The following is a 16,066-nucleotide window of genomic DNA, read 5'->3' on the forward strand; positions in this document are numbered from 1 at the left end:
CCCTCGCCTTGCAATCCGAGTTGTCTTCAGACCCGAGAGCCCCCCGGGCTCCCAATCCCCAGCCCCATTCCCTCTCCCAACATTAAAACCAACTCCCGGCCCGGCGATGGAGGTCAGTCAGGGGCCGGGGGTGCGGGACTACGCCCCCAGCTCCACCCCCGCGCCAGCCCGCGGCCCGGCAGCCACCTTCGCCTGAGCGCGCCGCAGCCCCCCGACTTCTCCCCGCCGACTACCCGGCTCCTTTGTTGCTCCAGCTCGCTCGGCTCTCTGGAATGCACGGGCCTCGCCGAGCCAAGCCCGGCCCCCCCTCCGCCAAGCCAGGGGGAGGGACTGGGCGAGGGAGGGAAGCAGAGGGGAGCGGAGGCGAGAGAGGAGGAGCGCGAGCTTCGCCGTCCCCGGCGCCCGGAGGGGCCCGGCTTGGGAGGAATCTGCTGACCCCGCCCGCCGCCGCCCCGCACCCTGCGCCCCGGGAAAGAGATGGGTGCAAATAGTGGTCTGGAGCTGCAACCAGAGACTCAGCGGGCACCTTGAGGATCGTTCGACTTGGTTGTGTACAGGGAGCGGACTTCTCTCCTGGTTTAGGGTGGGAGAGACTAGGGATGTCTGAAGTCAGTGGGAGCTTCTACTCCAGGCCTGCTCCATTCCCCAGCCCCTCCAGTCTTTCCTGCTTTTGGCTAGTCTTTCAGCTTGTCCCGGGGCCAAGTGGAGAAGAACCTGAGCTTGGGGTTCTCGCTTCTCCAAATTCTTCCAGCTCAGAACCTGCGTGAGAGATGAGACCTCAGAGTCACTCATGGCAGCAGCCCTGGCTGCTGTTACCTGTGGGAGCAGGTGTCTGGACACCAAACGTGCCAACATCAAGTCTTTATTGCTACAAATGTGTGAAGTCTGAATTGTGGTTTCCGACGACGGGTCCTGGCGTGTGTTCGGTTATGTCCAAGGGAAACCAGTCCATCTTTGATGGCCCTTGAGGCTCACCTGCTTGAGGAAGTTTCTGCTGCTCCCCTTCCCCACTCTGTGCATTTTCCCTTTCCTCATACTTTCCACATCACGCTTTCTGTCACTACACTTAATGCCACCTTGCAGCAGTTTACACCTATAACCAAGGGTCCAGTCAGGAGAGTGGCCTTGCATCCAGCAACTTTTCTGTGTTGCTGATCGGCAGCAAACTAGGGTGGTTTTTCTTTTCTTATCCCTGGAAGACTAGCTCACACCTAGCTGAACTGAGCTAGTTCTGTTACATTTGACCGTTTAAGAGCAAATTAGCTATTGCACTTCAGCTACCATCCTTAATTGGTATGTGAGCCCCACAGAGAGAGGGGGGAGGAGGATTTAATTCGATTTAGCAAGGCTTTCTGAAACCCTGGGATTTACATAGGTGACATCCTCAAAAGAACCTGAGAACTTACATTTTACTGTGGAAACGAGGCTTGCCCTCAGATATATCATGACAAAGCAGCAAAGTTTCTTCCTCCATGGCAGGGACCTTGCCTTATTCTCTTAGTCACAATGCATCTAGTTCAGTCAGATATACATATTAATCACTTGATAATCTGCCAAAATGAGGTGTACAGTGAGTATGCTATAGGAATTTAGAGAGAGATGAATGTGGGTAGAAGTGAAGGAGGTGGAATTTGAATCTAGGACTGAAGGATGAGTAGGAGGAGTTAGAAAAGTAGAGAAGAGTAGAGCTGGCATTACATGTGGGGGAAACTGTGATCATAGCTCAGAGCATGACTGGCCTGGCAAGTAGGACATAGGGAATAAGTAGGAAAACTGATTGGTAAATAGCCTCAGATGACATACAGAGAACTGTAGGTATTTAAGGTTCATATTGGCAATAAGGAAATAGTGCAAATTTCTGATCAGGAGAGTGATATTAATCATTAATAATTAATAAGGCAACATGAGGATGAAATGAAGGGCAAGAGGCTGGAGGCAAAGGACCATTTTGAGGGAAGCTGCTGGTGATTTATGGAAGAAGTAGAAATAGACTATGTCATCAGGGCATAATATTCCCACTGGAAAAATACAGCTTTATGCCTACTTCAGTTATTATTTTCTGTGATCTAAATGATATAGCTGTTATAACATGTCCAAGTCTGAGATATAGGGTAAGTTGCCTTGGAGGCTCATGTCACACCGACTTTTTGCTTTGTGAACTTTCTCCACTTATTTTCTATCTGGTTGTTACTGTGGCAGCTTTGAAACCCAGTGGCATTTCCTCAGTATTCCATGTATTAGGGAGGAACCCATATATGTGCTCAGGCAGCCCCTTACCTCTCTGCCTAAGACTGTCGGTAGGTAATTCTTCAAGCATGAAGGCTCTACCATTCCTTGTCTGGGATTTCTTGGGAGGTATGAGGAAGATTCACAATGTTGTAATACAGCACCTTTACAATGGACTTAAAAGAGGGGAGTTGAAAAGATCCTAAGATATTATCCTCTAGCCAGAATACTCTTCCCTTCAGGGGGAGGGAGAAGATACTGTAATTTCTGGGGCTGGCCTGTGGCTCACTTGGAAGAGTGTGGTGCTGACAACATCAAGTCAAGGGTTAAGATCCCTTTATTGGTCATCTTTTAAAAAAAAAGAGAAAAAGATTTTGTAATTTCTCAATTCCGTGTGTGTGCGCATGCTTGCGCACCCACGCTCCTATTCACCAGGCTTCAGCATTCCTGTCTGGGAATCCTATTACCTAGCAAAGAGCAGCAGGAGGGCAGACTGAGAAAGTTCTCATACTACTATCAACAGTGACCAGGCCAGGTTCCCATCAGGAATTCTGTCAGACAGCAGGTTTGGGAGAAGGAACATGTTTAGTGAGGACTGGGGGAGAGAGAATTTCCTGGTGACTCCTGAAGGCATTCAGGGTCCTGAGGAAAGCTCATCCATCCCCTCCTGCAGACATACCAAGACTGCCTATGACTGTTGGAGACTCCTCAGAGTGACTTGACATACTCCCAGTGCCATGGGTTGAATGTCTTCTCCAAAATTCATGTTGAAATTTAATTGCCACTGAAACAGTATTAAGAGGTAGGGCTTTCACGAGGTGATTATAAGGCCCTCATGAATGAACTTTTTTGGAGTAGGTTAGTTATCAAGGGAGTGGGCTCCTGTTAAAAGGTTAAATTTGGCCCCCATCTTGTCTCTGTATCTCACATGCTCACTTACCCTTCTGCCATGGGATAATGCAGCAAGAAGCCCTCACCAGATGCCAGCAACATGCTCTTGGACTTCCCAGCCTCCAGAAGCATTAGCCAAATAAACCTCTTTTCTTTATAAGTTACTCAGACTGTGGTATTGTTATAGCAGCAGAAAACGGACTAAGATATCTGGTCTCCAACCTGGTGGCAGGTTGTGAAGTGCTTCTCTCCTGGGCCTGAGCCACACCCCCACCCAGTTCCTCAAGATTCTCAACCCCATCCACATGTCCTAACATAGTCCTGTTGTCAGGGCCATGAGAGGCTGTCCTGTATTGACAATTGCATTACAATACCTGATTTGGTGCAAGTAGCTTCTTGATTCCTGAGTCATTCTCATCAAACATTTTGGCATTTTGAGGTCACACATTCAATGTTGACTCTATTATTTGCCTTCAGGCCCTTCACTAAAGTGGACTGACATGACAGTATCTATGGGATATCTGTGGGTATCCTTGAGACCTTGGTTTCCTCCTTATGGCTCAGTAGTCACACTGGCCAGAATTTGGAGCATAATTGTTGCAGTTCTCCAGTTCTTTCTTTTTCCAGGGTTGCCTGTTTTGCAACTTAAGAGCATTGAGTCAACGGCAAAAGGCAAAAAGGGAACAGGGCTAGATTAGCAACCTCCTCAGAGCAGTAACTCAATAGATTTGGAGTTAGAAACCTCAGCTGGGCCTTAGTAGCCACCTTGGAGCAATTTATTACGAGCCTCTATTTCATCCTTTCCAAAAATGAGGAAATTATCAGTTGTGCTTCTATACACAAGCAATGAACAATCTGAAAAGAAAATTAAGACAGCAATTCCATTTACAATAGAATCTAAAAAATTTAAATACTTAGGAATAAATCTAACCAAGGAGGCAAAAAACTTGCACACTGAAAACCACAAAACATTGTTAAGAGAAATTAAATACCTAAATTAATGAAAAGATCCTATGTTCAAGGATTGGAAGACTCAACATTATTAAGATGTCAATACTATGCAAATTGACCTACAGATTCAACACAATCCCTATCAAAATTTCAACAGCTTCTTTTACAGAAATGGAAAAGCCAGTTATCAAATTGAAATGGAATTGCAAGGGACCCTGAATAGCCAAAACAATTATGAAAAAGAAGAATAAAATTGGAGGATTTACACTTCCCAACTTTAATCCATACTACAAAGCTAGAGTAATTAAAATGCAATGGTACTGGCATAAGGAAAGACATATAGACCAATAGAATAGAACAGAAAGCCTAGAAATAAACCCTAACATGTATGGCCCATTGGTTTTCAGCGAGGGTGCCAATACCTTTCAATGGGGAAAGGGCAATCTTTTCAACACACAGTGCTGGGAAAACAATATCCACATGCAAAAGAATGAGGTTAGACACTTATCTTACACTATAGACAAAAATTAACTCAAAATGGATCAGACCTATATTTAAGAGATAAACTATAAAACTCTTAAAAGAAAACATTGGGGAAGTTCTGCATGACATTGGATTTGGCAATAATTTCATGGATATGAAATAAAAAGCACAGACAATAAAAGAAAAAATAGATAAATGGATTTCATCAAAATTAAGAACTTTTGAGCATCAAAGGATACTGTTGAGGGGCCGGCCCATGGTTCACTCAGGAGAGTGTGGTGCTGATAACACCAAGGCCACGGGTTTGGATCCCATATAGGGATGGCCGGTTGCTCACTGGGTGAGCGTGGTGCTGACAACACCAAGTCAAGGGTTAAGATCCCCTTACCGGTCATCTTTAAAAAAAAAAAAAAAAAAAGGATACTGTTGATAAAGCAAAAAGACAACCTACAGGGTCTGGCCCATGGCTCATTTGGGAGAGTGTGGTGCTGATAACACCAAGTCTAGGGTTAAGATATCCTTACTGGTCATCTTTAAAAAAAAAAAAAGAGACAGACAACCTACAGAACGGGAGAAAATATTTGCAAAACATGTATCTGATAAGGTACCAATATCCAGAATTAAAAAAAGAACTCTTGAAACTCAACAACAACAAGAAACAACCCAGTTAAAAAGGTGGCAAAGACTTGAATAGACCCTTCTTCAAAGAAAATGTATGCATAGCTAATGAGCACATGAAAAGATGTTCAACATCATTAGCCATCAGGGAAATGCAAATCAAAATCACAATGAGATACCACTTCACATCTATTAGGATGGCTGTAATTAAAACAAACAAACAAACACAGAAAATAACGTGTATTGACAAGAATATGGAGAAATTGGAACCCTTACACATTACTGGCGGGAATGTAAAATGGTACGGCTTCTGTAGAAAACAATCTGGTGGTTTATCAAAAGGCTAAACATAGAACTAATACAAGAGCCAGCAATTCTACTCTTAGATATAAATAATCTGAAAAAATCAAAAGCAGGGACTTGAACAGATATTTATACACCAATGCTCATAGCAGCATTATTCACAATGGCTAAAAGGTAGAAACAACACAAGTGTCCATCAATGGATGAATGGATAAACAAAGTGTACATACATACATACATACATACATACATACATACATACATCATACAATGGAATATTATTAAGCCATAAAAAGGAATGAAATTCTGATACATGCCACAACAAGAATGGACCTTGAAAACTTATGTTTAGTGAAATAAGCCAGACACAAAGGGACAAATATTGTGTGATTCCACTTACATGAGGCACCTAGAATAGGCAAATTCATAGAGACAGAAAGTAGAATAGAGGTTTCCAGGGGCTGGGGGAAAGTGGAAATAAGGAGTTATTGTTTAATGGGCATAGAGTTTTTTGTTGGGGATGATGAAGGAGTTTGGAGTATAAATACTGGTAGTGATCACACAACTTTGTGAATATATTTAATGCCACTGGATTACAAGTTTACAAATAGTTAAAATGTTAAGTATTATGTTTTGTATACTTTACCACAATTAAAAAGAAAGAAAGAAAGAAAAACCAAGCATACTGCTACTTAGCTGTAAGGAGCCTAATGAGGATTAGTATGAAGTACCATGAAGAAACTTGGTCCTTAAGTGCTTAGCAACTGTCGGTCTCACCTCCTTCTCTTCCATCTCCAACATTCTTCTTCTGCTGCCATCTCAGCAGTTCCTGGAAGTCCATCTAGGCACCAACACTGTAGAAATGTAGCTGGTATGGGAAAGGGTAATCTTATCCCATGTCAGTCTGTGACTGTACACTGTGATATTAGGTTTCAGGGCTTTTCTGGCTAGTAACAGTTGTTCTTATGCTAAAGAATATAGCTTTCTTCTTCTCAGGGAATGGCACCTCCATTCACCCAGCTGCCAAGAACCTTGGAGTCAACCTTGACTCTTCTCTTTCTCTAACACCCCATACCAAATCATGAGCAAATCCTGACAGCTACAACTTTGAAATACATCTAGACTCCATCTACTACTCACCCTTTCCACAGCTGCCGTCCTCACCTGAGCTACTATCATCTGTCACCAGGGCCACTGTAAAAGCTTCCTGACAAAACTTCCTGTTTCCCCTTACCCTCCTACAATCTATTCTCTACCCAGGTGCCAGGGTCATCCTTCTAAAATATGTCAGATTATATCATTCTTGTGCTCAAAACTCTCTGATGGCATCTCATCACACTTAGAGTAAAATTCCAATTTCTCATCGGGACTTCACCAAGGCCCTGCTGACCCTTGGGTACTACTTGTATCTCATTTACTGTCTCTTTTTTTCTAGCTTACTCCATCTCAAACATACTGTTCTCTTTACTGGTCCTTATACACCCCAAGCAAGTGCCTGCCTCAGGACCTTTGTACTCATGCTTACTCTTAAGTTCTCACTTCACTCAAGTCTATCCAAATATCCTTCCTCAAGAGGCATTCTTTGCAAATTGCTCCAAAGAAAATGGAATACTTATGTACGAATCTAACAAAACATACACAATATATATACAATGAAAATTATAAAATGCTGATGAAAGAAATCAAAGGCAATCTAAACCCTTGGGGAGACATACTGTATTCTTGGATTGAAAGATTCAACATAGCAAAGATGTCAATTTTCCCTAAATCAATTCCCTAAAACTCTAGGTTTAACAGAATTCCTAGAAAAATCTCAGCAAATTTCTCTGTAGACATAGACAAGATTATTCTAAAATTTATATAGAAATTAAAGGCCTTAGAATAGCCAAGGCAATTTTTGAAAAAGAATAAAGTGGGAAGAATTACTTCCCGATATTAAGGCTGACTATATAGCCACAATAATCACAACAGTGTGGTACCGGCAGAAGGACAGACACATAGATCAATGGAACAGAATAGAGAACCCAGAATATGCCCAATTAGTGCTTTTTTGTTTGTTTGTTTTTTGGTGGCTATGCAGTACAGGGATCAAACCCTGGACCTTGGAGTCAACAGCACCACACTCTAACCAACTGAGCTAACTGGTAAGTCCCCCAACTAGTTTTTGACAAAGTAACAAAAGCAGTTCAATGGCAGGAGAACCTTTTCAATAAACGATGCTGGAGCAATGAAACTTGACCTAAACCTCATACCTTAAACAAAAATTAACTCAAAATGAATCATGAACTTAAATGTAAATGTAAAACTATATAACTCCTAGAAAAGAACATATGGGAAAATCTTCAGGACCTATGGTAGGCAAAGAGTTCTTAGATGTGACACCAAAAGCATGACCCAGAAGGGGAAAAATTGATAAACTGGACTCAACAGAATTAAAAACTTTTGCTTTGCAAAATACACTGTGACAAATTACATACTGGAAGATATTTGAAAATAATTTGTCCAACAAAGGCCTTGTATCTGGAATATATAAAGAACTGGCAAAACAGCATTTAAAAAAACAACCCAATTAGAAAATGGGCAAAAGACATGCACAGACATTTCACCAAAGAAAATATATAGGCAGCAAATAAACACATGAAAAGATATCGACATCATTAGCCATTAGAGAAATGCAAATTAAACCACAATGAGATTTCACCACACACTTACCAAAATGGCTGAAAGAAAAAAATAGTGATTAACACCAAATTCTAGCAAGGTTGCAGAGAAACTGGGTCATTCATACCCGTGCTGGGAAATATAAAATGATACAGCCACTCTGGAAAATAGTTTGCCAGTTTCTGAAAAAAGCCCTACATACATTTACCATATAATCCAGCAATCACACTTCTGGGCATTTACCCAAGAGAAATGAAGACTTATTTTCACGCAGGAACTTGTACACAAATGTTCATAACAGTTTTATTTGCAATAGCTCAAAACTGGAAGCCAACCAAATGTCGTTTAATGGATGAGTGGCTAAATGAACTGTAGTTCACCCATACCAGGCAATACTACTCAGAAATAAAAAGTAACGAACTATTGATACATGCAACAACCTGGATGGATTTCAAAGGAATTATGCTGAGTGAAAAGAGCCAGTGTCAAAAGGATGCCTACTGCATGATTCCATTTCTGTAACATTTGTGAAATAACATAATTATAAAGATGAAGAACAGATTAGTGATTGCCAGGGGTCAGTGATGGTGGGGAGGGATGGGTGTGGCTATAAAGGGGCAACTAACACCAGTGTGTCTTGTGATGATGGCACAGTTGAGTATTTTTTGTAACAGTTTTATGGAGATATAACTTACATACACAGTTAAGTACCTTGATTGTAGTGATGATTACACAAGGCTACATATGATAAAATTACATATGGCTATGCATGCATATATGAGTGCATGTATAATTGGTGAAATCTGAATAAACTTTGGATTGTATCAGTGTCAATTCCTTGGTTTTGATATTGTACCACAATTGTATAACATGTTAATATTGGGGGAAGTTGGGGAAAGGTGCATGAGACTTCCCTGTACATTTCTTTGCAACCTCCTGTGAGTATAATTATTTCAAAATAAAAATGTTTTTCTTTAAAAAAAAAAATCAAAGCATTTAAAAAAATTCCTCATCCAAAATAGCACTCCTTCCAGCTCGCTCTATTCCCTTAGCCTGCTTTATTTTTCTTCACAGCCTATATCTCTACCTGACTTTATAGTATACATAATGAATAAGATATAACATATATTTGTATAAATCTGTCTCCTCCAGTGGAATGTAAACTTAGGAGGGCAGGAGCTTGTTACGTTCTCTCCCCAGTGTTAGAATGGCACCTAACACATTGTATTTGTTGAATGAATGCATGGCTTTACCTGGCTTCCTATAGGTGTCTATTTTATTTATTGTGTCTATACGTAAATTAGACCTCACAGCCCCCTGCCAGAAACAGCACCTTTATAAAGGTATCCATCCCAGACTCTCAGTTCAGAGGAGATTTCAATTTTTTTTTTTCAAATTGCCTTTTTCCAGTAATCACATTTTAATAAATGCAATTCTTTCATGGGGAATACACATTTCATCCCATTCTGTCTACTCCTCCCTGGCTCCAATCAGACCTTTTGGGAATATGTCCTCATTTAATGTCTTTCTGGGAGACTTCAGCTATGAGGAGGCAGCTAAATTAAGGTCCTTGAATCTGACAGTTGACCTTATGTTCTTAAAAAGAGCTTCAGTAGGTCAGGGCTTCAACTGAATTGTTCAAATGAAATGAAACAATTTTGTAAAAGAAAAGGAAAAAAAAAAAAGAAAAAGAAAAACAGTACAAAGAAAGACCATTAAACTCTCAACCATCCATCTTACTAAAATGGTCATGATATGTTTTATTGTGCACCTGTGGTTGGCAAAATAACGGGCCCTAAAGATGTCCACATCCTAATCCCCAGAAACTGTGAATATGTTACCTCACATGGCAAAAGGGACTTTGCAGATGGATGTGATTAATGTTAAAAACCTTGAGATGTAGAGAATATCTTTGATTATGCAGATGGGCCAAATTTTATCACCAGTTTGTTGTAGTGAGCAGGACTGAAGCCATGTTGGGACCTACAACTTCCTGGGCTACAGGGGCGAGGGAAGATTTTTTTTTTTTAAGATGATCGGTAAGGGGATCTTAACCCTTGACTTGGTGCTCTCAGCACCACACTCTCCCAAGTGAGCCACAGGCCGGCCCATTAAAACAGGACAGTTTTTTTCCTCTCCACTCTTTCTTCTCCTCTCCTGATTTTCTTGTCTCGCTCACTAAGTAGGAAAACAAGGCTGAGAAGCTAATTAGTACTTTGCAAAGCTAATAGTTCTTTATTTGGGACTTGTACAATTTTGAGAAATAATCAAAGCCAAACGGCTGAAAGCTGACCTTGGACACCAGCCAAGTACACCTGCACAAATCAGAATCTTGCAGGGTCCTGAGATAACAACAAAGATGAGAACAGAAACCAGATGAAGCCTTGGTGAGACCTTGTACTGACCTATAGAAATGGACGCCCTTCTCTCCTGCTTTTCACCTCCCACATTCATTCCCTCAACCCTGCCTTTAAAAAACCCTCAGTAAATCTAAATCTTGGAGATGGGATAGCCTACTATCTCCTTCAGCTGAATATATCTGCTTTTCTAACACCAACCTTGACTTCTGAGTTTTTTTTTTTTTCTTTCCTTCTAAAGGGGGCAGGCAGGCAGCCGGACCTGAATCCGGTTAACAAGTCCTTAAAAGTGGAGACCATTTCCTGGCTCTGGAGAACCAGAGAGAAGATAGTGTGAGAAGGACCTGACCTGCCATTACTGACTTTTTTTTTTTTTTTTAAAGATAACTGGTAAGGGGATCTTAACCCTTGAATTGGTGTTGTCAGCACCATGCTCAACCAGTGAGCTAACTGGCCATCAAACCCATGGCTTTGGTGTTATCAGCACCACACTCTCCCGAGTGAGCCACGGGCTGGCCCACGCCATTGCTGACTTTGAAGATGGAAGAAGGGAGCCACCAACCAAGGAAAGCATGTGGGGTGGCCTCAAGAGGCTGGAAAAAGCAAGGAAACAAATTCTCCCCTAGAACCTCCAGGAAGGAATGTAGCCCTGCTGATACCTTGATTTTAGCCCAGTGAGACCTGTGTCAGACTTCTGACCTATAGAACTGTAAGATAATTAGTATTGTTTTAAGCAGCAAGTTCGTAGTAAATTGTTATAGCAGCAATAGAAAACTAATACACCATCTTATCTGAGTTTAGCTTTTCTATCAGCTTTGCTTGTAAGCAAGAGAAACCAAGTTGAGCTTCCTTAAGCAAACAAAACAGGCTTTACTGTAAGCATAAAGTATGTCTCAGGGAACCCAAGGCAGGAAAGCAGTGGTACTGCAGGAAAAGTTCTGGGACCATAGAGGAAAGCTCCTTCCAGAAAGATACTCCTTCTTCCACTTTAATCTTTCTCCCCACCCACCTCCACTCTATTTCATTCTTCTTTTTGTAAATAGATTTCTCTGCTATTTAGTGCATAAAGTACGAAAGGGCTGAGCTTCAGTTTCTCATTGCCTTCTCTTTCTCCATAAGACCAGCCCAGGCTATGACTAGAATCTCATGTTCAATTCCAAAGTCTCAGAGAAGGAACCCTGTTTGGCACAGTTTGGGTCAGGTGCCTGTTAGGGGTTGAATTATTTTGTCCTCCCAAAAAAGATATGTTGAAGCCCTAACCCCCCCGTACCTTAGAATGTGACATTATTCGGAGATAGGGTCATTGCAGGTGTAGTTAGTTAAGATGAAGTCATGCTGGAGTAGGCCCTTAATACAGGGCCCTTAATCCAATATGACTGGTGTCTTTATAAGTGGAGTAAAATCGGGACACACAGACGCAGAAACAGAGGGAAGATGGTCATGTGAATATAGAAGGAGAGCTTGCAGTTATGCTGCTACAAGTTAAGGAATACCTAGGGCTACCAGAAGCTGGATGAGGCAAGGAAGGATCTCTCCTATGGGCTTTGGAGCGAGTATGGCCCCGCCAACAGCTTGACTTCAGACTTCTGGCCTCCAAAACCACGAGACAATCAATTTCTGTTGTTTTAAGCCATCTAGTTTGTGGTACTTTATTAGGGTAGCCCTAGGAAACTAATATAGTGCCCAAGCCTGATCCAATCAGCTGTGTCTAGGGGACCAGGTATTATAGAACAAATGTGGCCTCTTAAGACTCACCCCTATGGCTTGGGGGGTGAGGAACTAGTTTCCAAAGAAGGAAGGATCATTGTGAGTTGGGCAAATACACCGGAAAGCTGTCCACTTTAGCTCCCTAGAGCTAGTACAAATACGATATTCTCATTTTCTTATTTTGTTGTTTTACTTTATAATGTTTAACTTTTTTACCCTTCTGGAATGTATTGTTGTGTATGATGTGAGATATGAGTCTGTTTTCCATACTGTAATCCATTTGTCCAATAACTTTTATTAGTGATTACCACTTCCTCTCATCACTGTGTTGCTTCTTGTTTGTTAGACAGTGAGTGCTGATGTTCAAATACTGGAATCTCTACGTTATTCTATTCATCTGATTGATTTACAGATTCCTGGCATAGTAGTGAGAAGACTCTGGACACTTCATTTCCAACCTGAGTTCTAGACCATGGTTCCTTCCTCTATATGCTTTATTTAAGAAAATTTTGAATATCTAATTACTCTTAACTTATTTAGGGGGAGCTGGAGGTGTTTACAAAATGTTGATTCCCCCCCCCCCCCCCGATCCTTTTAGAGAAATGAACCAGGAGAACTCTTCTAGAGGAAGAAGCTGTGCTGTTCCCTTTTTTGAAACTGGTCTCTGGCCCTGTTAACATATCTGGTCTTCAGCATGAGGATGTGTCAGAAAATAGCAAAAAGGGGCTGGCCTGGCTAGCTCAGTTGGTTAGAGTGTGGTGTTACAACACGAAGGTTAAGGGTTCGGATCCCTGTACTGGCCAGCTGCCAAAAAAGAAAATAGCAAAGTCTGCATATTAAACTTCATAATACCCGTACCAGCCAGCCACCCCCCTCCACCCCCCAAAAAACTTCATAGTAAATATGTGGCTGGCACACAGCAAATGCTCAATAAATATTATGTAATTATCAGAAATCCAGGGAACAAGTACCTAAAACTCTTGCCAGTATCCAGTGTTAGCTCATTCTCACGTCCCCCACCCCACCTTAACTCATGCATGAAACTTAAAGGGAGATGTGATAGGGAAAATATGCCCATGTCCTAATCCCTGCAACCTATGCATATCTTACCTTACATGGTAAAAGGGACTTTGTAGATGTAGTTAAGGATCTTAAAATAGAAAAACCATCCTAGTTAATCTGGGTTAGCCCAATATAATCACAAGGGTCATATAAGAGGGAAGTGGGAGAGTCAGAGAAAAAGGAGATGTCATGAAGCTGGAGTGGTGTGAAGGTGAAGTAAGGGACCATGCCAGGGAGTGCAGGTGGCCTCTGGAAGCTGGAAAAATGGATTCTCCCTGAGATCCCCCAGAAGGAATGCAGTCCTGCTCACACCTTGATTTTAGCTCAGTGAGACCCATTTTGAACTTCTGACTTCCAGAATGGTAAATTTGTATTGTTTTAAGCTACTAAATTTGTGGTGATTTGTGACAGCAGCAATAAAAAAATGAATACAGAGGGAATCAGAATTTCACTGAACATTATGCAAAATCTGCTCTCCTGGACACACACCCTTGTATAATTATAGGGTTTGAGGTTCACAGAACCTAGTGGTACCTTTCTTGCCATGCAACCCAGCCAGGTTTTCAATGTCTTGCAGGCCTTTTCCCTCCACCTCTGCGCACTCAGCCTGATTTCTACTGACCCCAGGAATCTCCTTCATTTACTCCCCTTTGGGGCCTAGATTTAATGAGATATTGGTCTTAATCCCACATGCTTGGGACTAGGATTACTAGAAATAGGTAGAAATTCAGGAAGCAAATCCAATCGAAACATGAAATAATGAGAAACATTTTAAAAATTGGGGCATTTTTCTCCCTTAGTATCAGGCCAAAAAGAGAGAAAGCTAGAGAGAGACTGAGAACCAGAGGTACTGACAAACTGGAATCTAGCTAGGAACACTGAACTGCACTACAAGTTTCTGAACATCTGCTTAGTGCACTTTAAAGTCTGGGACATGGGCAGAAAATTCCGGACCCTTTAGAAGGCTAGATACAGAGATAGTACCTATCCTGGTAAATGTGTAGTTTGGAGTTTAAGAAATACAGAATTGGGCTGAACGGTTAGCTCAGTTGTTTAAAACGTGCACCAAGGTCCAGGGTTTGATCCCTATATGGGCTGGTAGCCAAAGCAAAACAAAACAAAACAAAACAAAACAAAAACAAAAACAAAAACGAAAAGAAAGAAAGAAAAAGAGAAAAAGAAAAGAAATCTGGACTTGAATCCCAGTTCTGAGGACTACCATTCCTGAGCTCTTCCTCCAAAAGGAGTGAGCTCTTCAACGTCGCTGAACCGGGGAGGAGGAGGATCACCCCCAATCCCTAACCCAAGAAAGACATAGACTTCTGGGTTCACGTCACTAAAAGAAGGAAAAGTATAAAATGCACGTCTCTGGCACTAAGCAAAGAAGGGCATGTTCCAAAAAACCGCGTTTTACTCCTCTCCCAGAATAAAAGGCCCTTACTTTTTGTTTTATATTTGTGATGACTTTATTTTTTCTTTCCGTTTTGTTACTCGCTGGGAGCGCAACATTGGCCGGGACCCCAGGCGGCTGCTGGAAAGGTGCCCTCCCAGGAGCAGAAGGCTCGCTTAGGAGACACTGGGGGCAGGGAGCGAAATTGCGACTGTCTCCCCAGCTCTTTGGGGTTCTTTCGAGACATTCTCTGGCCAGGTCAAGCCCAGTCTGAGCCCCCAGGCAGCGGGGGGGCGGTGAGGAGGCTTCACGGGGCCCTCACGCGGTAGCGAGCTCCACAGCCCCCAGCTCCTCGGCGTGGGGCGGGACCACCGGCGGAGCGGAGCGGCCCCGCCCCCGGCGCGCCTCCCCAGCCGCACGCGCCTCCGTGCGCGAGGAAGCCCGCGCCGCTCCAAGTTTTTTCTGCGTCCTCCCTAAAGCCCGCGGGGCTGCGGTACCCAGCTCCCCCAGATAAGGATGGGGAGGGGCTCGAGGGCAGACGGGGGGTGGCCAGATGCCCTTCCTCCTTATTCCCCTCCTTACCCCAGTGGAGCGTGCTCCTATCTTTCCTTCCTTACCCCCATCCTAAATTTTGGGTGGCAACTTAATTTTAATTCACTTTAATTCGAAAACAATATTAACATCAGGTTTGGGGATGAAATTATTCAGCTCCCAGATCGGAAGTGGGTACCTTTCGACCTAATTTAGACCTGAGAGGGTGGGGTTGTGGGAGGGTGGTAGTACCTTCGGTGGAGGGAGAAGGGACGTATGGTGGGGTCGGGTCAAGAAGGTACGGTGGCGTTTAGGGGAGTGTTCAGTCCCCTCCTGGAGGTAGGGCCCACCTCCCCTTGTAGTTGCCAGAATGGAAAATTCATGGAGTCCAGCTTAGTTAGCCCAGGTCAACAAACTTTTACTGCCACTTCTGGCTCCCCCAGCCTCAGCAAGATTCCTACTTCTTAACGCTGTAGAAATACTGAGCTCTGGTGCAGGGGTATCGGGGTGAGGGTGTTCCCACTCCTCCTCTGCACACTGCCAAGTTAAAGAAAACCCCTCTTGCTGGAGAGGGAGGGCCAGAAGGGTTGGAATTCAAGGGCATGTATTGCTCAGCCCCACCTCTGCTGACTGCAGAGTATAGGGAACTTGGTTCCAAACTTCTTTCGAAAGGGTGGGGTGGGGGTAAATTTGGCTGCTGTTGTACCCCTTGCCCTTGCTGCCATGTTTCCATGGAAATGAGGGAGGGGCAGGATGTAGCTCACTCTGACTACCTAGGAGGAAGGGAGGGCAGGCATTCGGTAAACATATCCCCTTCCACTCCTACCCAATACATACAGCTGTCCCCCAGCCCACCCCCAAGCTCACTGCCCCCCTGCATGCTCCA

Source organism: Cynocephalus volans, chromosome 6, assembly GCF_027409185.1.
Source record: "Cynocephalus volans isolate mCynVol1 chromosome 6, mCynVol1.pri, whole genome shotgun sequence".
Lineage (NCBI taxonomy): Eukaryota > Metazoa > Chordata > Mammalia > Dermoptera > Cynocephalidae > Cynocephalus > Cynocephalus volans.